The sequence below is a fragment of the Schistocerca piceifrons genome, chromosome 7 (genome assembly GCF_021461385.2).
Source record: "Schistocerca piceifrons isolate TAMUIC-IGC-003096 chromosome 7, iqSchPice1.1, whole genome shotgun sequence".
Lineage (NCBI taxonomy): Eukaryota > Metazoa > Arthropoda > Insecta > Orthoptera > Acrididae > Schistocerca > Schistocerca piceifrons.
In genome coordinates this window covers 52737508-52760599 of record NC_060144.1, presented here as the reverse complement: position 1 = coordinate 52760599, position 23092 = coordinate 52737508, and positions in this window count along the sequence as shown.

Below are 23092 nucleotides of genomic sequence, written 5' to 3'. Positions count from 1 at the left end.
CTGATGTAGTAAAAAACATGTTTATCTCTCAGTTAAATGATCAGATAGCTGTGTAATTATGTGTTGGAGAAATATGGTACCGATGTGTAAAGTTGTATAAGCAAATACCATATTAGCTAGGGTTCCTTGTGGTTGCCACACACATGGTACACAAAGTAAGCGTGTACCCCCCTGAGGATTAATGTAATTATACCCTCAGGTGTTACAGATTACAGCAATGAAATGAAATGTATCACTGAAAACTTTCTTTGTAATTCAAAAATCTTTAAAAATAAATGTTTTAAGTACAAAATTAATCACTGAAATACATGTCCTGTAGCGCTAAATGTGCGTCTTGCTGTAAGATAATCTCTGGGAAGTGTCGTAGTTATTGTCCTCCGAAAGCTAAGTTCTGCAGAAGTCAATGTACTTACCTCATGATAAACAAAGTGAAATGCTTTGCGTATAGATATAATACTTATTACGCTTATTGCCGTGATGAAGAAAGTACTGTCCTGTAACGTATTGTTGTGCTATGGAAAAGGCTGTCTCCTTGTAGCTACACCATAAAAGTTACTACTAAAACATGTTTTACTTTCCGGAATAATACAGAAAAACTGTGCAGATATAAAACAGAAACACCGCAAAATCAACATTGTAAATTGTCACTCATTAGTAGCGTCGTGATAAAAATCGTGTAGCTGTCACACAAACTAATCACTCTGTCGTCTGGTATCTCACAGAAAGTACTTTAAACCCAGAATGTATTTTCAAGTAAACCAAAATGTTGCATTAAAATCTCATTAGCAGTACCAATATAGTATGTGTCCTAAGTATGTAAGCCTGATAGTCGTTACGTAATCGTGCAACTAACAAGCAAGAATGTACAAATACAGCACTGTGTCGTCTGTTCACTATAACAATGCATTCGTCATTTCTGTTTAAATAAGTTCTCTTGGTTCTTGATTGGATATTTAACTTCAAACATTGTTGCATGGTAACAGTTTCTAAAGCATACTAGTAACGTGAAGTGAAACGTTTTATGGCAAAGACAAAGTTAAAAGGCAGATTATCTGTCAATAAATGGTTTTACATGAGAAATGTGGTGTAAACCTTTACTCTTCCTAGTACGCAGAGTTTCAACTTCAACGCAATTATCATGTGGTATACGTCGGATTCTGTAAGGTCCATTGTAAACTAGAAAGAATTTGTGACTCAAGTGTTTCTTCTTATGTGACAATGAATGAGCTTTAATGAGAACTTTCTGACCAATATACAATTTCTTTGCATTTGCTTTACCGTGTAGTTTTCTCCTTTTGTCTGCTGCAGATTTTATATTTTTAAGAGCCAAATCAATTATGTCTTTGTGTCGAAGTTTACGTGTATTCGGGAAAGGTACAAGCTCTCTGATTCTGTTCGGTGGTTCTTCATTCTTCAGTACAAGAGTAGGTGGTAAAGCAGTGGAGTCGTGAGGCATTTCATTCAGCACGTTTTGAAATAAGTGTAAATATCTGTCCCAATGCTGATGCTTTCTGTGACAATAAAGTCTGCAAAGCTTATTGATTTCTTTCATAATCCGTTCAGACGGGTTGCAATGTGGTGAGTACAATGAAATAAAAACAGGTTTGATTTTATGGTTGCGAAGCATGCGTGACCAAACAGCAGATCTGAATTGCGGTCCGTTATCTGAAATGACTTTACTAACGTGTCCAACTTCACGTAAGAAATTTTTAACAAAGGCGTTGGATACAGACCGTCCAGTGGCTTTACGTAACGGAGTGAAAGAAACAAATTTTGAAGTAAGTTCAACAGCGACTAGAACGTACGAAAATCCATTGGATGTTCTGACAAGCGGTCCCAAGAGATCAACAGCAGCAAATTCTTTTAATTTAGCAGGAATAATAGGAAACAACGGAGCACGATGTGAGACAGTAGATGGTTTCGCCTTTTGACAAAGTTTACAAATAGACAAGACTCTTCGAATTCGCTTTTCCATATTGTTAAAATAACAAGTCGTTCGAAGAATATGATAACATTTTCGTGGGCCAAAATGTGCGTAGCTGAAATGAATGTACCAAATGAGCTTATTAACAAAATCGTCTGGAATGCAAAGTACCCATAGCTTGTCATCAACAGTGCAGCGTTTGAAGAGTATGTTGTTTCTAACCAGGTAATAATGCCGAATCTGTGTGTGTGTCTTTTCATGCCATTTGCTCTTGATGTCTTTCCAAATCGGATCTTTATCTTGTTCATGAGCAATGTCCTTTAAAGATGTGGTGATGAAGTTTTCAAAGGCGACTTTCTGAATGTAAAGAATACTGAAATTTTTCTCGAGGTTGCCTTCTGTGGTACTTTTCTCAAGCCCAGCCGGTGCGCGTGACAGTGCGTCCGCAACAATGTTCTCCTTGCCGGGAATGTAGACTATTGTGAAGCGGAATTCTTGCAGAAACAATGCCCAACGTTTTAACCTGTCATGATTTAATTTTGAAGACATAAGAAATTGTAATGCACGATGATCACTGTATACTTTTACGTGCTTACCAGAAAGAAAGAAACGGAATTTGTTAAATGCCCAAACGATAGCTAAAGCTTCTAATTCAGTAACGGAATAATTTTTTTCAGATTTTGTTAGCACTCGGCTAGCAAAAGCAATGGTTTTCTGAACGGTAGTGTCATTTTCTATGGCTTCTTGAAATAAATGGGCACCAAGACCGACTTTAGAAGAATCCGTACTAAGGCAGAAATCTTGTGACAGATCAGGATGAGCTAGTATTGGCGCGTGAAGTAACGCTTCTTTCAAAGAATTGAATTCCAACTGTGCTTGTTCGTCCCAGTTCCAAATAGTATTTTTTCCAGTGAGAGAACAAAGTTTTGGTGTAACTAGAATTTGCATATTCAGAAAACGACGGTAAAAATTTACGAGACCTAGAAAACTGCGGACTTGTCTTTTTGTGGATGGAACTGGAATGGCTCTGATTGCTTCTAACTTTTCAGGATCCGGCTGAATGCCTTCAGAAGAAATAATATGTCCCAAAAACCTCACCTTTGACCTACCGAATTCAGACTTTTCCAAGTTAACTGTAATTCCAGATTCTGCAAAAATACGTAACAGACTGTTGAGGATGCGATTATGTTGTTCCCATGAAGCTTCCGCTATTAGAATATCGTCCACATATAAGGTGATGTGACGTTTTAAGAACTCAGGTAATATGGAATTTAGCCCGCGAATAAATGCTGCTGAAGAAATGTTCAAACCAAAGGGAAGTTTCCGAAACTGATAACAAACGCCGAAACAAAGGAAAGCTGTGTATTTTCTGCATTCTGGATGAAGTTCGATCTGATAAAAGCTGGATCTGAGATCAATGGAAGACAACACTTTTACACCATTAAAATTTTGAAGAAGTTCTTCCATCGTCTGCGGCCTGTCTGTTTCAGGAATAATGATAGTATTGATTTGTCTCGAATCTAAGACAAGTCTGATCGATCCATTTTTCTTTTCAACAACATGTAATGGATTGTTGTATGAGCTTACTGCAGGCTCAATAATGCCCTCGTCAAGCATAGATTGTATTTCTGTTCTAACACGGTCCCTATAATGTGCTGGAATTACATATGGTCTAACACAAAATTTAGTATGCTCACGAACACGAAATTGGTATTGAAATCCCTTGATTGTTCCTGTTTTATGAGTAAAAACTGTGGAATGTGCTTGTAAAATCTCAAAAAGGTCCTGCCTATCAGTGTCATTACAATTCTCAATTGTTTGAATTTTATTCTGAATTAACTTATTAGTGTCAAATGCGCCGTCGATATCATCCCTGTCAGTACTTGCAGAGTGATTGTTAGTGTCTAGTTCCGTAGAAAATTCCGAACTGTTGTCTAACAGAACGTAAAGCCGATTAATTTCCTCATCATGGTTTGAGAGCCAATCTTCAAATTTCAAAGCTATTGACTTACCTTCTTTTTCTAAAGTTATTTCAGCATCGTGAAAGTTTAAGATTGCTTTGTATTCATTCAAAAAGTCTACTCCCAGTATAATTTCCGTCGACAATAATGGAACAATAAGGAAGTTCGTAGAGAAGCTGTGGCTTTGACAAAAGAATTCTAGGTTGGTTTGTTGGCGTACATCTACACTTTTTCCAAAGATTGCACCTTGTAATTTAATCTTACGTAACGGAAGTGTGGGGCAATCGTTCGATTTGTTGCATTTGCTAAAGGCTGTTTCACTGATTACTGAAATGGGACTGCCAGAGTCAAGTACTGCCGTAAATTTTACGTCATTTACTGTAATGCAAATCACAGGATATGCAACGTTGTTATGTTTTATGTCGTGTTCCTGGAGTAAGATGTCCCTAATGTCTTCCATTTTTACGTAATTACTAGCTACGGCAGCTGCGTCGTTAGTGTCATAAGAACGTTTTGTGGCTGCCATCGGTGTGAGTCATTGCCTATTGTCTCTTTGTTGGCGCGCGTCGTTATTGGGATTTGGAGACCTAACTTCTACAAATTCACCGTGACGAGAGGGCCCTGCTCTGTTTGAATCCCGCCAGTTCTGATGCAGTTCAGGTCTATCGTTACGATCATATCGTCTGTCGTCATGTCGGTAGATGCCATAGTTTCTTTCTTGTCGGTCACGTGGTGGAGAATTTCTCCCTGAATCGAAACTGCGCGCTGGACCGTTGCGTCTAAAGTTATTCTGTCTCCCCTGATAATATTTATTTTGGTTCCCATATTGTCTGTTTCTCTGATTGTCTCTGTGATAGTCATTACCACGGAGAGGTGATCTTTCCCTGTAGTTATTACTACTCTGCCAACGGTTGTCATACGGGTGTTGTCTATTTTGGTCACGATTTGTGTTGTGAGAATAGCCTTGTCGTGTCCAGTTATTACTTCTTTCATCGCGGATTTGCGACGGATGTGACCTGTAATTGTTGTGTTCCTGGTTTCGCGTTCCGCGATTGTCAGTGTCAATTTCTAATTCTTGTAACAGTCCCTGAAAAGCTTCAATGTCGTCTTTGCAACGTCCTGCTAAAATAATATGTCGTAAATGTTTAGGCAGTTTGATTAAGCAAATGCGGATGAGTTCTGAGGGGCTGTATGGGTTTGACAGGTATTGATTCTTGTGCAACATGTCTTCAAAATATTTCACAAGACTGGAAAATTCAGATTGTTCGAAGTGTTTCATCATTATGATGTTATGTTTTACACGGTCTTGTGTAGCTTGAGACCAATATGCTGAGAGGAAGGCATGGTAAAATTCACCCTCACTGTGGCAATCGTGAATGACCGATCGCATTCTTACAGCTGGTTCATTCTCTAAGTAGCCACACATAAATTCTAATCTGTGTTCTAACGACCAGTTGGGAGGAAAACAATGAGAGAATTGATGGAGCCATGCTTGTGGATGAATGTCGTTGCCAGAATTCTTAAATGTTTTGAATTTACGTGTAGTAATGAACAGCTTATAGTCAAAATCATCATGTCGGCGAGTCGCATATCGGTCATTGTTAGGTCGTGTCGGCCGTTCCATCTCAAAATTCGGTGCACATTGCCAATTTCTTTCATAACTTCCGAAATGCCCTGTGTTATTATTTTGTGTCTGTTCCGTATTTGTATGTCCCTCTTCCCGTATTGGGGCGCGAGTGTCCTCAGAAATACGTAATTCTTGTACTACTTGTGCCAACTGATCTTGCACTTCCCGGATTTCTCTTTTGTACTGTGTATTGATTTGATTTTGATTTTGTTTGAATTTTCTAATTTGTTCATACTCTTCAGTGTCCATGAAAGCTACAGGTGTTGTGTCATTCAGATCATCATCTACCTTTGTAGATAAGTTAGTGAACTGATCTGAAAGTTCGGCTACTTTATCCGATAGTGAAATCATTTCCTCTCTATGTTTTTCTGAACCAAGTTTCAGAGTGTCCATTTGTGTTGCAATCGTGTCTACTGTGACCTTTAAGTTTTCCTGAGTTTTTGCAAGTTGCATAACCGTATCGGTAGATGCAACTGAGTCAAATTTTGCTTGCAAGGTCTCATGATTTTCATGAACAATAGTTTGCAGTTCTTTTATAGCTGCTTCGTGATTCTGTAGTGCATTTTCATGACGCGAAAAAATAGGTTGGAAATGCTCACAAATTTGTGTTTTTACGTCATTACAGACTTTTTGACATTTCGATTCAATGTGATGTAACTCAGCAGTTAAATCCTCACGTGTTCGTTCAAGAGTTTGCTCCAATGAGTCTAACTTTTTAAGATTTTGTTCCATTGTGTCTAACTTTTTGAGATTTTGTTCCACTGTGTCTAACTTTTTAAGATTTTGTCCCATTTGTCTCTGATTTTGTTCCATTTGTTGCATTAATTGCAATAATAATGTATTAGTGTCTGGAATCTGTTTCTCTACGCTTTTCGGCAGTGCATTTGCACCGGCAACATTCACATTTTGACAAACAGAAAATGCGTCTTGACTTATTTGAGAAAACGGTGATAACCCAAAACCTGAATCTACAGTATTTGCGAAATTGTGTCCTGTCATTTCGGATTCCTGAGACGAGCTGTTGCCGACCGATCGATCGATAATGCTTCCCTCTTCACTAATTGTTTCACTGTCCGTGCCATTGTTTGCCGCCCGCTCCATTTCCCTATGCACGATTACCAAATTACTACTTTGAACATCAGTTAATTCATTACTCTGCGGCGCTAACACACTGCCTTCGTCTTCACTGTCATTTCTCAGTTTACTTTGGAGCCTAGTATTACGTTTTTCACACGCCATTATTGTCACAGTATTTCACACGACAACACAGAAAAACACAATTTGAAGAGCAAAATAAAATAACGTAGCAATGGAAATAATGTCTAGTTAATTGCAGCTGCGAAATACTTGGTGCAAATCTACATGCATGCCACAACTGTTTTACTCTACAACAATGAAAAACTACAACTACAAAGGAGATTCTCTCTACAATTACGCGCTAGCAATAAACAAAAGCTACACTAAATACACAAACTACAAGAAAAAATCAGAAGATTCCAGTGAGGTATCCTCGGCTAAGGGTCGACATATGAAACATCCCCTTTGAACAATTTATATAGGACTGTGCTTAACCTGACACACAATACTTTGTTAGCGCAACGCAATCTGACTTTCAAAATTCCCTACAAAAGAATGGCCCTGACTAACATTAAACTATACCTTTCACAAATCACTTACCTCACAAAAATCTTCGCTGCTCAAGCTACTGCAATACAGCAAGCGCCACTACTGCCAGCTAAATAAAAGATTCAAACTACTAAAGGCACTAACTACTGATAGGGATAGTTAGCAAATGAAAGATATTAATAGAGAACAAACAATGTATTTACCTTAATATCATCACAAGTCATAATATATATATCAGTTCATGACAAATTGCAAACCTCCGCCATCTCTCTCCCCACATCCACCACTGCTGGCGGCTCACCTCCAACTGCGCAATGCTACGCGCTGTTCACAGCCAGCTGCCTAACACTACAATGGCGAGTATTACAACAATGCAAAGCAGACACAGACTGCCCACAGCACAGCCAGTGATTGTCATACAGAGGTGGCGTTACCAATAAAAAACCTAAACAGCCTACTTACATAGAGAAAACATAAACAGCCTACTTACACATGTCGTTTTTGGAAACCCAGAATCTACTATGTAGGAATCAACATGGATTCCGGAAACAGCGATCGTGTGAGACCCAACTCGCTTTATTTGTTCATGAGACCCAGAAAATATTAGATACAGGCTCCCAAGTAGATGCTATTTTTCTTGACTTCCGGAATGCGTTCGATACAGTTCCGCGCTGTCGCCTGATAAACAAAGTAAGAGCCTACGGAATATCAGACCAGCTGTGTGGCTGGATTGAAGAGTTTTTAGCAAACAGAACACAGCATGTTGTTATCAGTGGAGAGACGTCTACAGACGTTAAAGTAACCTCTGGCGTGCCACAGGGGAGTGTTATGGGACCATTGGTTTTCACAATATATATAAATGACCCAGTAGATAGTGTCGGAAGTCCCATGCGGGTTTTCGCTGATGATGCTGTAGTATACAGAGAAGTTGCTGCATTAGAAAATTGTAGAGAAATGCAGGAAGATCTGGAGCGGATAGCCACTTGGTGCAGGGAGTGGCAACTGACCCTTAACATAGACAAATGTAATGTATTGAGAGTACATAGAAAGAAGGATCCTTTATTGTATGATTATATGATAGCGGAACAAACACTGGTAGCAGTTACTTCTGTAAAATATCTGGGAGTATGCGTGCGGAACGATTTGAAGTGGAATGATCATATAAAATTAATTGTTGGAAAGGCGGGTACCAGGTTGAGATTCATTGGGAGAGTCCTTAGAAAATGTAGTCCATCAACAAAGGAGGTGGCTTACAAAACACTCGTTCGACCTATACTTGAGTATTGCTCATCAGTGTGGGATCCGTACCAGATCGGGTTGACGGAGGAGATAGAGAAGATCCAAAGAAGAGCGTCGCGTTTTGTCACAGGGTTATTTGGTAACCGTGATAGCGTTATGGAGATGTTTAACAAACTCAAGTGGCAGACTCTGCAAGAGAGGCGCTCTGCATCGCGGTGTAGCTTGCTCACCAGGTTTCGAGAGGGTGCGTTTCTGGATGAGGTATCGAATATATTGCTTCCCCCTACTTATACCTCCCGAGGAGATCACGAATGTAAAATTATAGAGATTAGGCGCGCACGGAGGCTTTCAGACAGTCGTTCTTCCCGCGAACCATACGCGACTGGAACAGGAAACGGAGGTAATGACAGTGGTACGTAAAGTGCCCTCCGCCACACACCGTTGGGTGGCTTGCGGAGTATAAATGTAGATGTAGATGTAAAATAAAAATATGGGCACTCGATAAAACAGATAAAAAATATCACCGATATGTCGACATTTTGTGGAGAAATATCAATTAATCCATAAAGAAGGTGCGCTATCTGTTGCCATCCCCTGCCAAATGAGGGCACCCTGCACTAAACAATAGAAGAATGGGACCTCTCTCCCCAGGTCGCCAGCATATTTGCCGATAGTGGTCATCGAGGATGGTGCAGAATGGCGTCAGTTGGCGGAGCACAAGGTGAAGCATTCGTCAGCAGTCAGTGTTTCCCAGTCACGGCACGGCTCCGGACGCAGCCGTTTGGAATGTGGTGTTAACAGCAACCCACGCATGGGACTGCAAACCCCTCATGTGGCTGCTGCTGATCTCTGACCAATGGCGTGGAATGACGCAAAATGCTGTGGTGTCCATTCCTTGTTCTCGGATGGCAGACGCGGATGTCAAGGCGTTGTGATGAGCTCGGTGCACAGCGGGGTGATCAGCGCTTGCGATGGTCAGACGTGGTAAACCTCAACCCTATGACGAGTACACCTGGCCTCACATTTCCATGCAGTCCAGCACTGGGCCACTGTCACATGCGTTACACGGGTTGGCAAGACAGCCAAATGGAGACATACTGTGAGCAACTTTTCAAACTCTGTCAGGTGCCGATAGCGCGGTTTCAGAAGAGTATGTGGTATTTAAATGTCATTCACAGTGATCACTCAAAAAGTGGCCCTGTACAGTCCCCGCACATATTCTGTCAAGTCTGGTAAAACCACAGACCACGAACCACACTAACGCATTTTGTTGGCCGTTCTAGCTGCCACATAGTACTGAAACTCTAACCATTTACATATCTGCCGATGGCGTGTACATGTACGAAGTTAGCTTGACGACTGACTATGTCTTCTGCGTCGTTAAATTTTTCATATATATATATATATATATATATTACTGCCTAGCAGCAGTCAGATTAGGCAATTTCCGTCCCATGTGTGGGCTTCTGTTGACACCACAACGCGTTATCGGTGGTGGTGTGATGGGGATGCATGGACTCCTGCTGAATGGTGCCGCATTGTGTTCACCGACATTTCACGGTTTTTTGCTAATCTGGATTACGATTGTCGGCGAATATGGTGTCAGTCTTGGAGAGGTCCCATGTCTACAATAATGTGGAGAGGCACAGCGGTATTACTTCTGACTTCTTCGTACAGCGAGCTATTGGCTACGACTTCAGGTCACAGCTGATAGAGATGGAAATATCCCCGACGGCACAGAAGTACGTCACGGACGTACTGCATCTTCATGTGCTGCCTCTCCTGAAATATAGTCGTGATGCCATTTTTCAGCAAGACAAGCCTCGGGCACATACATCACACACACGCTGCCTCTGTCAAATTGAGGTATTCTCGTTGGCAGCAAGATCCATAGACTTGTCTTGACAGAACATGTTGATTCCGTTCAGACATCAACTTCGTCCTAGTGACAGTATACAGTGGTGGTCTAGCTTGCCTTAGCAGAGGATACAACTTCTTTATGACACGCTTACGAACGGAAACACTGTGTTCATCTAGGATAGAAAAAGTGTAACGTCATACTGATAAATGGACTCTTACTGCCGAGTTCTCTGTATATTTGACTCCATTTTACCATCACTGAAATAACATCACAACCGCTCTCAACCTATAAAGTTTTATCTTGTTCCTCCTGCCCTTTCGGAAATTCTACATTTTCTGTCAAGTAGTATTACAGGACGATCCAAAAATCGTGTCCTCTAGGACAAACTCTGCATCGGTGGTTCGATGGTATTCGTCCATAGGACAAAGTCGTATTCAAGGATATTACAGGAACGATAATTCGAAGCAAAAAGGTCTAGAAAACATCGGCATATCTTTAGAACTATAAGCACTTGCTGAGCAGATGTTTTCACAGTAGTGAAGTTGAGAAAGTGCTCATAGCTGCCGCGTGTGGTAGCCGCGCGGTCTGAGGCTCCTTGTCACGGTCCGTACGGCTCCCCCCGTCGGAGGTTCGAGTGCTTCCTCGGGCATGGGTCTGTGTGTTGTCCATAGCGTAAGTTAGTTTAAGTTAGATGAACTAGTGTGTAGGCTTAGGGACCGATGACCTCAGCAGTTTGGTCCCATAAGACCTTACCACAAATTTCCAATTTTTTTGCTCATTGCTCTTGAGGTGTGCAGATTAGAGCCCTTATTTACCGGACATTATTTTCTTGCTTTGGTCCATGTTACAACTTGTAACACTATGGAAAGCCACTCTTAAAACTTATTAAATAAAACAAATGTAATTAACATTCCACATCTTTATTCTTCATTTCTATATGCTTATTCCTCAACGTAGTCACCCTGCTGACGAAGACATTTCTCCCAATGGTAGACCAGTTTGTTAAAACCGTCACTGTATAATGTTTGACTCTGGTGACGGAATAACAACCTCACCCATGCTTGCACCGCTTCATCATTATCAAAGTGAAGTCCTCGAAGGTGTTCTTCAACTTTCAGAAACACATGAAAATTGGATGGAGCCAAGTCCCGACTTGGCTGTGTGGACTATGATCGATGATCAGAAACACATGAAAATCGGATGGAGCCAAGTCCCGACTTGGCTGTGTGGACTATGATCAATCACAGTGAACCCAGAGCGCCTGATTGTTACAGATGTCGCAGCGGTCGTGTGAGGTCTGGCATTAACATGCTGAAAGAGAAGGTGCTCTTTCCAATTCGAAACTCGATTGAAACACGCTATTTCTTACAGACGTTGCCATGTTACACACTACCTCAGAGCCCTGCACATATGTTGGCCTGAGAATAAAGATTCAGACTTTTACTTAAAAGTAAGAGTTTTCATACAAATTCGGAGGGATTACTTCATGCAATGAAAACTAAGTACCTCTAGTATCTAACACTTTCGAAATGTTATGTGCAGAAAAAATTCTTCTCCGTCCTTATTTCTCTGGATCCATTGCAATACAAGCTCATAAAAATGCTTCAACTTCTATCGTTCCTGTACCAGTCTGATACGGCTTTCATGTTATAAACTGCTTGTACCAGTATGAGATTTTCACTCTGCAGCGGAATGAGCGCTGATATGAAGGGAGTTTGGAATGTAGGAGACGAGGTAAAGCTGTGAGGACTGGGCATCAGTCGTGCTTGGGTAGCTCAGGTGGTAGAGCACTTGCCCGCGAAAGGCAAAGGTCCCGGGTTCGAGTCCCGGTCCGGCACACAGTTTTAATCTGCCAGGAAGTTCATGCTTTTACCAGTGTTGTTAATGATGGATTTATTCTTATGGATTGGCAGCTACGCTACTGTAGTCACTCTAAATTTTTGTTGTAGTTCTGTATCAGATCAGCTTGTAAAATAGGGTCAGCATGGTTCGAGTGTTTGACCTCGTAACAGGTCACAACAATTTTGTAGGATGGGTGAGCGGGCAGTGGTCGGCCGCTGAGGAGCCCTCAAGAGGTACCATATGCCGCCACTGATGGAAGACTACGTACGTCAGAGCGCAGCACCACGCTCCCGCTCCGTGATAACCGACTATGAGAGTAGCAGCGTCATAGCTCAGGTCCTGTAACGGTAGTATTATTAGTCAGAACAGTGGACCGAAGTTTAAAGTTACGCGTACATTGATATGTCACCGTCATGAACTACTATTCAAGTTATAAAGAGTTATGCTTGCGTTCAAAAGTGTTCAAATGTGTGTGAAATCTTATGGGACTTAACTGCTAGCGTCATCAGTCCCAAAGCTTACTCACTACTTAACCTAAATTATCTTCAAACACACACATCCATTCCCGAGGGAGGACTCGAACCTCCGCCGGGACCAGCCGCACAGTCCATGACTGCAGCGCCCCAGACCGCTCGGCTAATCCCACGCGGCTCTTGCGTTCAGCGAAAGTGATAAATATATATATCGTCATTCAAGTGGACATGGATTACATCCAGTTTAAGTGTTCGATATTAAAGATTTTTACTAAAGTTCACTAATATTTTATGAGTGTCCTAGCAACCGACACGACTGCCTCTTCTAGTAAATATACGCTTGCTATTATACAAAATAACGGAGAAGCGTTTATAAATGTAAACCAAGTTTCCTTTACATTGGAACATTGAGGAAACAGCGCACTTGCAATTTTATTTGCATCTAGTGTGTTAATGAATGGATGCACCTAGTTTTTGGCACTTGTAAAATGAACGTTACGCGATCGTCCATTCTCAATTACGCCAGAATCAAAAAGAGTACTGTTGAACGTTGTGGAATTTAAGATGAACACAAAATACATATTCAGAACTTCAGAACTCAATACTTTTTAATTTGTACATATGAACACAATACCAATAGAACGTCTAAATTAGGCCATAAAACATTTTGATCTTTAATCTTCTTTGGTATTCGAAAAATATTACATCGTTGTTTTTCCTTGTTTGCCGCTTCTTTACGACAACTGCCAGCTTGTGACGCCTTTTGAAATTACGACTCCTGTATAAAACACTGTGAATCAATCCAGACGTCTAAACGAAGGACCAGTAAATATCTACCTACAGACAGTAGCCATAAGTACCCAAAAATCTCACAAGCCAGAACGTTTTGAAAGGTAAATTCGAAATGCACGCTTCAATGTACGTACTGATTAGTCACATCGTAAATACAAAATTGCTTTTGTGTAATTGTTTTCCATGTTTCTTCAACTAATATCATCATTACACTCCCTAGCAGATTACAACTGTGTGCCGGACCGAGACTCGAACTCGGGACCTCTGCATTCGTGGTCAAGTGCTCTATAATATGAGCTACCCAAGCACGACTCTCGACCCCTCCCTACAGCTTTAATTGCTCCAGTACCTCGTCTCCTACTTTCCAAGCTACACAGAAGCTATCCTGCAGAGGAAGGTAGGAAGCGAGGTAGTGGCAGAAGTAAAGCTGTGAGGACTGGGCATGAGTCGTGCTTGGGTAGCTCAGGTGGTACTTTCCAGAAAAAGGCAAAGGCCCCGAGTTCGAGTCTCGGTCAGGCACACAGTTTTAATATGTCAGGAAGCTTCATATCAGTGTCAGGGCACATTCCGCTGCAGAGTGAAAATTTCATTCTGCGCTCTCCCATTATACTTGTCACAAATTTCGATAACATCTCTCTCTCTCTCTCTCTCTCTCTCTCTCTCTATTTCTACACCACGAAGATGACGTGCTACAGACGCGAAATTTAACCGACAGGAAGAAGATGCTGTGATATGCAAATGATTGCCTTTTCAGAGCATTCACACAAGGTTGGCGCCGGTGGCGATACCTACAACGTGTCTGACATGAGGAAAGCTTCCAACCGATTTGTCATACACAAGCAGCAGTTGACCGGCGTTGCCTGGTGAAACATCGTTGTGATGCCTCGTGTAAGGAGGAGAAATGCATACCATCACGTTTCCGACATTGGCAAATGTCGGATTATAGCCTATCGCGATTGCAGTTTATCGTATCGCGACATTGCTGCTCGCGTTGGTCGAGATCCAATGACTGTTAGCAGAATATGGAATCGATGGGTTCAGGAGGGTAGTACGGAACGCCGTGCTTGATCCCAACGGCCTCGTTTCACTAGCAGTCGAGATGACAGGCATCTTATCCGCATGGCTGTTACGGATCGTGCAGCCACGTCTCGATCCCCGAGTCAACAGATGGGGACGTTTGCACCGTAGCATGGACTATCAGCTCAGAGACCATGGCTGCGGTTACCCTTGACGCTGCATCACAGACAGAAGCGCCTGCGATGGTGTACTCAACGACGAACCTGGGTGCACTAATGGCAAAACGCCATTTTTCGGATGACTCCAGGTTCTGTTTACAGCATCATGATGGTCCCATCCGTGTTTGCCGACATCGCGGTGAACGCACATTGGAAGCGTGTATTCGTCATCGCCATACTGGCGTATCACCCGGCGTGATGGTATGGGGTGCAATTGGTTACACGTCTCGGTCACTTCTTGTTCGTATTGACGGCACTTTGAACAGTCGACGTTACATTTCAGATGGTTACGATCCATGGCCCTACCCTTCATTCGATCCCTGCGAAACCCTACATTTCAGCAGGATAATGCACGACCGCATGTTGCAGGTCCTGTACGGGCCTTTCTGGATACAGAAAATGTTCGACTGCTGCCCTGGCCAGCACATTCTCCAGATCTCTCACCAATTGAAAACGTCTGGTCAATGGTGGCCGAGTAACTGGCTCGTCACAATACGCCAGTCAGCACCCTTGATGAACTGTGGTATCGTGTTGACTGTGCATGGGCAGCTGTACATATACACGCCATCCAAGCTCTGTTTGACTCAATGCCTAGGAGTATCAAGGCCGTTATTACGGCCAGAGGTGGTTGTTCTGGGTACTGATTTCCCAGAATCTATGCACCCAAATTGCGTGAATATGTAATCACATGTCACTTCTAGTATAATGTATTTGTCCAATGAATACCCGTTTATCTTCTGCATTTCTTCTTGGTGTAGCAATTTTAATATCCAGTAATATATATATATATATATATATATATATATATATATATATATATATATATATATATATATGTGTGTGTGTGTGTGTGTGTGTGTGTGTGTGTGTGTGTGTGTGTTTGTGTGTGTGTGTGTGTGTTGATGGGTCACAGGTGGCGGATAGTGAATGTTCCATCAGATATGGTGGACAGCTGCGAATACAAAATAAGCAGCCTCGGACCAAGGCAAAACAAAACAATACCAAATCCACTTTGCGTTTGTCTTTTAGCAAGCGACAAAGTGGTCAGCGCCTGTTCACCACTGGTGCGGCTTATATTCTTATTCTGGAACCAACCCTTCCAGTCTTGACATTCTGGGTTCACTCAATGAGCCTACTCAACCCCACTTGATTGCAGGTACAATCATCATGGAGGGTTTTGATGATCACAGTATTACCTCAGGTGGTCAATCTATCGCTACCATTACTGGCGCAACTAGTCTTTCGAATTCTGGGGCGGCCAAGTTAAAATGCAATGTGATTCAGCAGAGTAAGTCGGAGTCCTCTGGCCAACTTAAAACCAAAACAAATACAAGTTTTGTAACACTTAACACACAAACACTTTTGCTACCAGGTAAACTTCATAAATTGGGATATACATCAAAAGAACAGAAGGTTCAAATTTTGGCTCTTCAGGAAACACAAATGAGGGACAATAACACAATGGATTTCGGCAGTTATCGTTTTTTTTTTAAAGTAAAACTGATAAAAGAATACTTCATAATGCACCACGTCTGGGTGTTGCTTTTGTAGTCTCCAAAAATATTTTAAACTCAATAACGGAGGTAAAACCCATTAATAATAGACTAACGACAATTTCTCTTAAATGCGCAAATAAAGCATACAATTTAATTAATGCCCATATGCCATTCAGTGTGGATAACCATAAAAAGCCTGATGAAGTTAATCTAGCTTGGGAAACATTAGAAAGCTTCATCTCGAAAATTCCCTCAAATGGTGCTAAAATTGAAACGTGTAATTTTAATGCTCAATTAGGTAAAGAGAAAAAATATAAGAAACCGGTGGGTGGATTTCCTGCTCATAAATAGACAAACCAAAATGTTCAAAGACTTGTTGAACCATGCAAAATTATTAACCTTAAAATCATGTTAACACATTTTTGAAAGACCCCTACATTTATTGGGTGAATTCCAATCAACCATGCAGCAATTTCATGCCATAACTCCAAAGAAATTTTAAATGTCCATGTTATGAAAGGCACTGATATTGATTCTGACTATTATTTAACGTGAATAGAAGTAAAACTTCAGCCTCAGAAACTCTTCAAAAGAAAAAATACTACCCCAAAATTTGACACTGCTGAAATAATCCCAAGTCTAACAAGTGAACTTGACAAAAACAGTCCAACCATTGCAAAACCTATAAGGAAAGTTCATCAAAACAGCACAAAATTTAATTCCGCTTCGAATGAAACAAAAACACTCTTGGTGGAACGCGGATTGTGAAGTAGCAGTTAAGTCTAAGCATAGGCATTCAAAATTTGGTGTAGTAACAAAACTGAAAAACAGCACACCACCTTTGTAACAGTGGAAAACAAACACCTAAATTAATCCGACAGACTAAAAGAAACTATGAAAATGCGCAACTTTCGGAAATCGAAAAAGGTTTCAAAAAGAACAATACAAGAAACGTTTATAAAGCATTCAAAACAAAACTAACCCGTTACCAACCTCAAAGCATTTGCTTCAAAAATGGAAATGGCAGTTTGGCTCTTAACAACAACGAAAATTGTAAGGTACTTGCTAATTATTTTGAAAAACTGTTGAACTACCCAGAACCAGCAAATAAATTCCAACCACAGCAAACTAATAACACCAATCCAAACTCTAAAGCACCTGACGAAATCGAAGTAACTAAACAAATTAAGAGACTTAAAAACAATAAAGCATCTGGAGAAGACGACATAATCTCAGAATTACTAAAATCATCTGGCCATAACACTATAAAAGAGGTCATTCAACTAATAGGACATATCTGGCAAAAAAATACCAGAGGACTGATAGACTGCCCTAATTCATCCGTTGCATAGAAAAGGGGATAGAACCGATGATAATAATTACTGAGGAATCTTTCTCTCAGTCATATATAAAATTCTCTCGCAGTGTTTATCGATCTCAAGAACATCTAGAACCTAAAATTGGTGAATACCAATCAGGCTTTAGATGAAACAGACCCTGTCTGGCACAAATTCTTGCTTTAAAACTAATCCACAGACAACAGAGGATTTGTAGTAACAATATTGCATGAACATTTGTGGATATTAAAAAAAGTTTATAACTCTGTTGATAGTGAATCTCTTTTCCAAATTTTAAAGGAACAAGGGCTATATAATAAAACTGTAACACTGATTAAGGAAACATTAACCGACACTAGATCTAAAGTTAAATTCATGGGAGAGATTTCCGAAATATTTGAAATAAATACTGGTGTTAGACAGGGAGATGAACTCTCTCCATTAATGTTTGACTGTGTTTTGGAAAGGTAATTACAGAATGGCGAGAGCAAAAGTCGATTCAAAATATAGACCAATCAATCAGGTAGAACTGATATTAGAGTAGATTGCCTCGCCTTTGCAGATCATCTGGGAATTGTAACTAGGGATGTCACCACAGCTCAAAAACAAATTGAAATTCTGAAAGAAGTCTCGGAAAAGGTAGGACTACAGATATCATTCGAATACATGACATGCAAGAAACAGGCAGCAAAGTTTTTGAACACGAAATATAGAAAAGTAAAAAGGTATCTCAGTTTAAATACTTCGGGAAAATCATACAAGAAAACGGTCTGGATAAAGCTGCAAATGAAGTTCGCTGTTAAAACATGGCAACTGCATTCACATTAACACAGAATATTTATAACTAAAAATCAGTTTCTAGAGTTAGCAAACTTAGAAATTACAGCACTGTAATCAAACCTGAATGTCTTTATAGAGCAGAAATTTTAATTTCAAATGGGAAGAGGGATATTGAAGAAATTCAAAAGAAAGAAAGAAAGATTATTAGGAAAGTAATAGGCCCCTAAATTACTGATGGAGAAACCTAAAGGCCGAGAAGTAGTAATGAAAAAGAAGAACACTCAGACACGAGAAAATGAAGACTTAAATTTTATTGGCAGATTAAAAGAATGGCATCCACTAGGTTGACAAAACAAACAGTAGAATTCTAGGAAAACATAAGTAAGGCCAAAACTGAGGCAATGAAATGGATTGCTGCAATTAAGGAGGGTATTAGAGCAGCTGGTATAACTGAGGCAGACCTTACAGATAGAAAAACATTAAGACAAAATATATTTCATTGGAAAGTTGGTCAGAGGGAAATTAGATAACGGACTGGAACGCCGTGGTCTGATGAAAGAATGAAACTTCTTCCTGAAAGGATGAAACAAATTTAGGCGCAAAGAAAGGCCAACCATCCAACATGACACTGATGGATTGTACCTAGCGTGGTCCTACTGGGCCCATACGTCAATAATGGCAGCTTTGGCGTCCGGTGCAGGCCCGTAACGTCTTTTAGGCGGCTTGCTTGTCGGTGGTGATGAAACGATGAGGAAAAGACAACATCCATTCCCTGAGTGGAGAAATTCCCCGACACGGCTGGAAATCGAACCCAGGCTTTTTCAGATGGCATCCAGCCACGCTGACACTGCAGCTGTCAAGGAGAAGATGTAGATGTAAAAATGACTGTTGTGATTTGGCAGAACGTTCTTGAGTACATTTTTCATTTCCAACCTTCACATAAAAAGATTTGTTTCTCCTTCTTTCAGGATAATGGTTACTGTAACGATAAACAAATAAATATTGAAAATTTCCACATTCATAATGAATCTGTTGTTAGAATTACGTAGGAATAAAACAAAAGAAGTTCGAGTATGAGCAGCGAGATTAGATCCAGAGTAATGAAACTAACTGCTTGCTCGCCCGCCTATGGACTCCTTGAATACTATCGACGAAGGATATAACCACGCCTACAATTTTTAAACTCGATTTTCTCGAAAACGGTTGAGAGTTACGTATTCCTGCTTACATATGTTGAAGTTCTGCTCGTCCCCTACACAACCTGTCAATACGAATCAAATCGGCGTGGGGAGCCTTCGTACGGTCCTCTCGTTAGCTCAGGATGGGACAGCAGGAGGTGCCCAGTGGCAACAGAGCGGTCTGGGCACAAGCGTGGCATCAGTGAAACAGCCAAGTCAGCGGACAGTGTCAGGCCCACACACCACAGCAGCAGACTTTGACGTATCGTGGCCACGTCGTTTGGCAGCCAGCAGCCTGAGGTGTGCCCGGTGCGGGAAGCACCAGAGTGCTGGCAGCAAGCACGGTACCACCTGGCAGACGCCCTTGAGCCATCTGAAATCAGTCAGCAGTTGGCCTCAAGTATCTGAAGGCACGAGTCTGGCTCTGGTCAACTTCATCACTAGGCACAGTGCATATTCTGGTAGTAGTGATGTGCAAGGGTCGTCTAGGTGCAATGGTTCACACACACCGTATTAGGTGCTCTGAAATGGACGGAGGAACTTTGACACTCCAAACAAATTACTGGCGCACACATAAACACTTCGTCGGGCTTAACTTCACTAAAGGTGTACAGCAACTTGTTGGATGCACTTGTGGATAGAAACAACTAAGCAGTGGCCTGTGAAGGCGTGCATTACTGAATACAGTGTCAACAAGACTATGTCCGACCTGAACGCCACACTGTGAATCACTCTTGTAAACACTCGTCCCTATGCAAAGGCTGTAGGCTCCATTTGTAGAGCGAGTCCCACAGGCTGATCTCCACTACGAACTGCAGCTAAGAATATCAAACCATGCAACCCCATACTAATACTGTTGTACGCAAACGCCATTCAAGAACTCACATTGCTGCCTGCGCCTGCCACTTATCACGATGCAGCAAAAGCCCATCTCATTGGTGGCGTCGTGGAGATTGCCGATTGGGCCGCGCTCGTGGTTGACGGCGAACTTCAGAGAACGGACAGTGGCGCCGGTCGGAAACTGTCTCAATCCGCCACCTCTGGTTGCCTCCACTGATAAGGACACAACGAGTAGTTAGACAGGGCAGGCCACATCAGATCGACGACCAGCGTGCAGTACATCTCAGTGCTGGCTGTGGACAGTGTGACGGACTGCCTATTTGCAGTTGGCGGTGTTTATGGCCGCTATACCCGACCCTGTTCTGACAAGGCACTACTTTTTATTGCGTAGAGCACGGGTCAGCAACCAAGGGCATGCAGGCTAGATCCGGCCTGGGATTGGTTTCAATCCAGTATGAGAGCGGGCGATGTGCTGTCATTGTACTGTGCCCGGAAACCATTTTGCGATATAGCTGATGACATTTGATTCGCCTTGGGTTTGCAGCTCACGACGCAGACCACTGAAAGTTTACTTAATCAGAAGCACAATGCTGTTTCGCTGCAGGTGCATGCGTTTCCAATCTGAGTGCGAAGTTGTCGTCATGTGTGTGTGTGTGTGTGTGTGTGTGTGTGTGTGTGTGTGTGTGTGTGTGGAGAGTGGGAGCAACGGCTCACTATCTCGAAAGAGTTGCGGGGAGAATAATTTTCGCCTCTGGATCAGTGCTGACGACATACACATACCTTACTTCTTACTGCCTACCTCTGTGCTTTACACCGGTAGCTCAGGATAGTAGCAACAAGGGGGCGAAAATTATTGACTAGTGGCGTAATGTGCCGATTTGAACCGGAGAAAACTAGTTATTTGTTGTCAGTTCGTATGTTTAGCTCTATACTAGTTGCTCATTAATTTTGAGCAAGTGTTTCCATGCACCTAGCATTAAAAGAGAATAGTGGATGTCGCAAATTCCAGCAGAAAAGGATGGAGCATTATTTATAATGTTTAAAAAGAAACTTGGTTTGCTTGTTGTGTAGTGAAACACTGTATGTTGTGAAGAAAAGTAGTAGGAAAAGGCACTTTTCTACAAAGCACATTACTAAACAGCAGCTTACAGTAAAATTGTAAAAAGACAAATTTAAACACAAATTTCAGACAAGCAACAGCATATGTTTGCCAGAGAGGGGGCACAGTGTGACAACTGGAATAGTAGTAAGTGGGTACGTTCCGTGCAGTAGGGGTATAAACAATGTTTGTACCATCCTTTTCTCTGAAATGAGGAAACTATTATACATTTCTGAAGACGGCAAATAACAGGCGGCAGACAACTGTAAGTAAGACCAAGAGCACTAAAAACATATCGATAAAATTTAATTTAAATGAAAAACGCAGTATCATGAAATTCATTATCGTTATTTTGAAGTTTCTTCATTCCTTCGTATCTCAGTTTAATACTTCCATGTTCAAAAAATTGAAATTCCCAATCAGTAATTAATTTACAAAACCTGTTAAGCAAAATAATTTTAAATTGCTGACTGAGAACCATTCAAATTTTCTCTCCATATTTAGTTTCCAAATATTCAGATCCTATAATATGTTTCATTTACTTCCAGGTCACTAATCTTTTATGAACAAACTCAAATAGTAAGAGTTGTTGAGCGTCTTGGGTAGGACCTCCATTTATATAGATCAAAAATTTAATAAGATAACAATAAATTCATTCTAAGAAATTGTGAAATACTTCAGTGCCCTTTGGAGGAAATCTGTTGGGGAGTTTTCTGATGGTATTCTCTTTATTCGATTTCTCGCCAGCGGTGTCTTTTTTTTCTGCTGAACATCGCTTCTGGTCTTCAAATTGGCTGCTAATCGTCATCCATCCACTTCTTCTTCTGGCTGCGTCTTGGAGCAGCAGGATGGATAAATTGGAGTAACATCAATCATTTGTATGTTTACCCTAAAAGTTTAGATCAACAGAAGCATCAAAAGTTTATTAAAAGGTATAAAAAAGTTGAAGACAAAAGCAATGAGAAGTTTACTATAACTGTTGAAAATAACGTTGATATTGTACCACTAGATCAGTACCAACACAATCCACTTGTAGCATTTGATGATTTCATTGTTGAAAATCAGAATATAGTTAGAGAATATTTTACTAGAGGTAATGATTGTCTTTATTTAGCTCAGACATATTCTCAAATATCTAAACTATTAGAGATGATCTAAATTTTTAAAAATATTTTTAGACAGGATGTGAAGCATTACATGGATTTAATTTTATCTAAAGTCAACGTCGCAAAAAATCACAGGAAGTATAAAAATGTGCAGTTACCTATTTGTTTATTGTAAATAACTTTAAATCTAAATGACTTACTGTTGTGTACATAGTTCCGTGTAGTCAGAGCGTACACAACTTTCCCAATAGACCCTCGCCCCGCTAAGCACAACAGCGCAGGCGCAGTGCTCGTCCATCTCCGGACTACGAGATGGCGCTATCTTAGACCAAATTCTGCTTCCGCCGATCCGCGTATTAATATGTCACACAGCCAATGAGATTGCTGCTAACGTAGAACCTTTTCTCCTCGCGGATCACACTCCTGCAGTGATACCTGAATGTTCGAGGTATTATAAAGAGTGTACAGACCTCCGATTAGTCAATCTGCATTTGTCTGCATTAGTCTGCATTAGTCTGCATTTGTCTGTACCAGTCTATAGTCAAGTTTCAGTCTGCGCCTAATAAGATTATCATATTCCTGTACATAGCCATGAAGAGAAATCTATAGACCCTTTGTCAAGTATCAGAGATATGTGAGAATAAGATTAACGTACCAAGACCAAAGGAACTTCAGA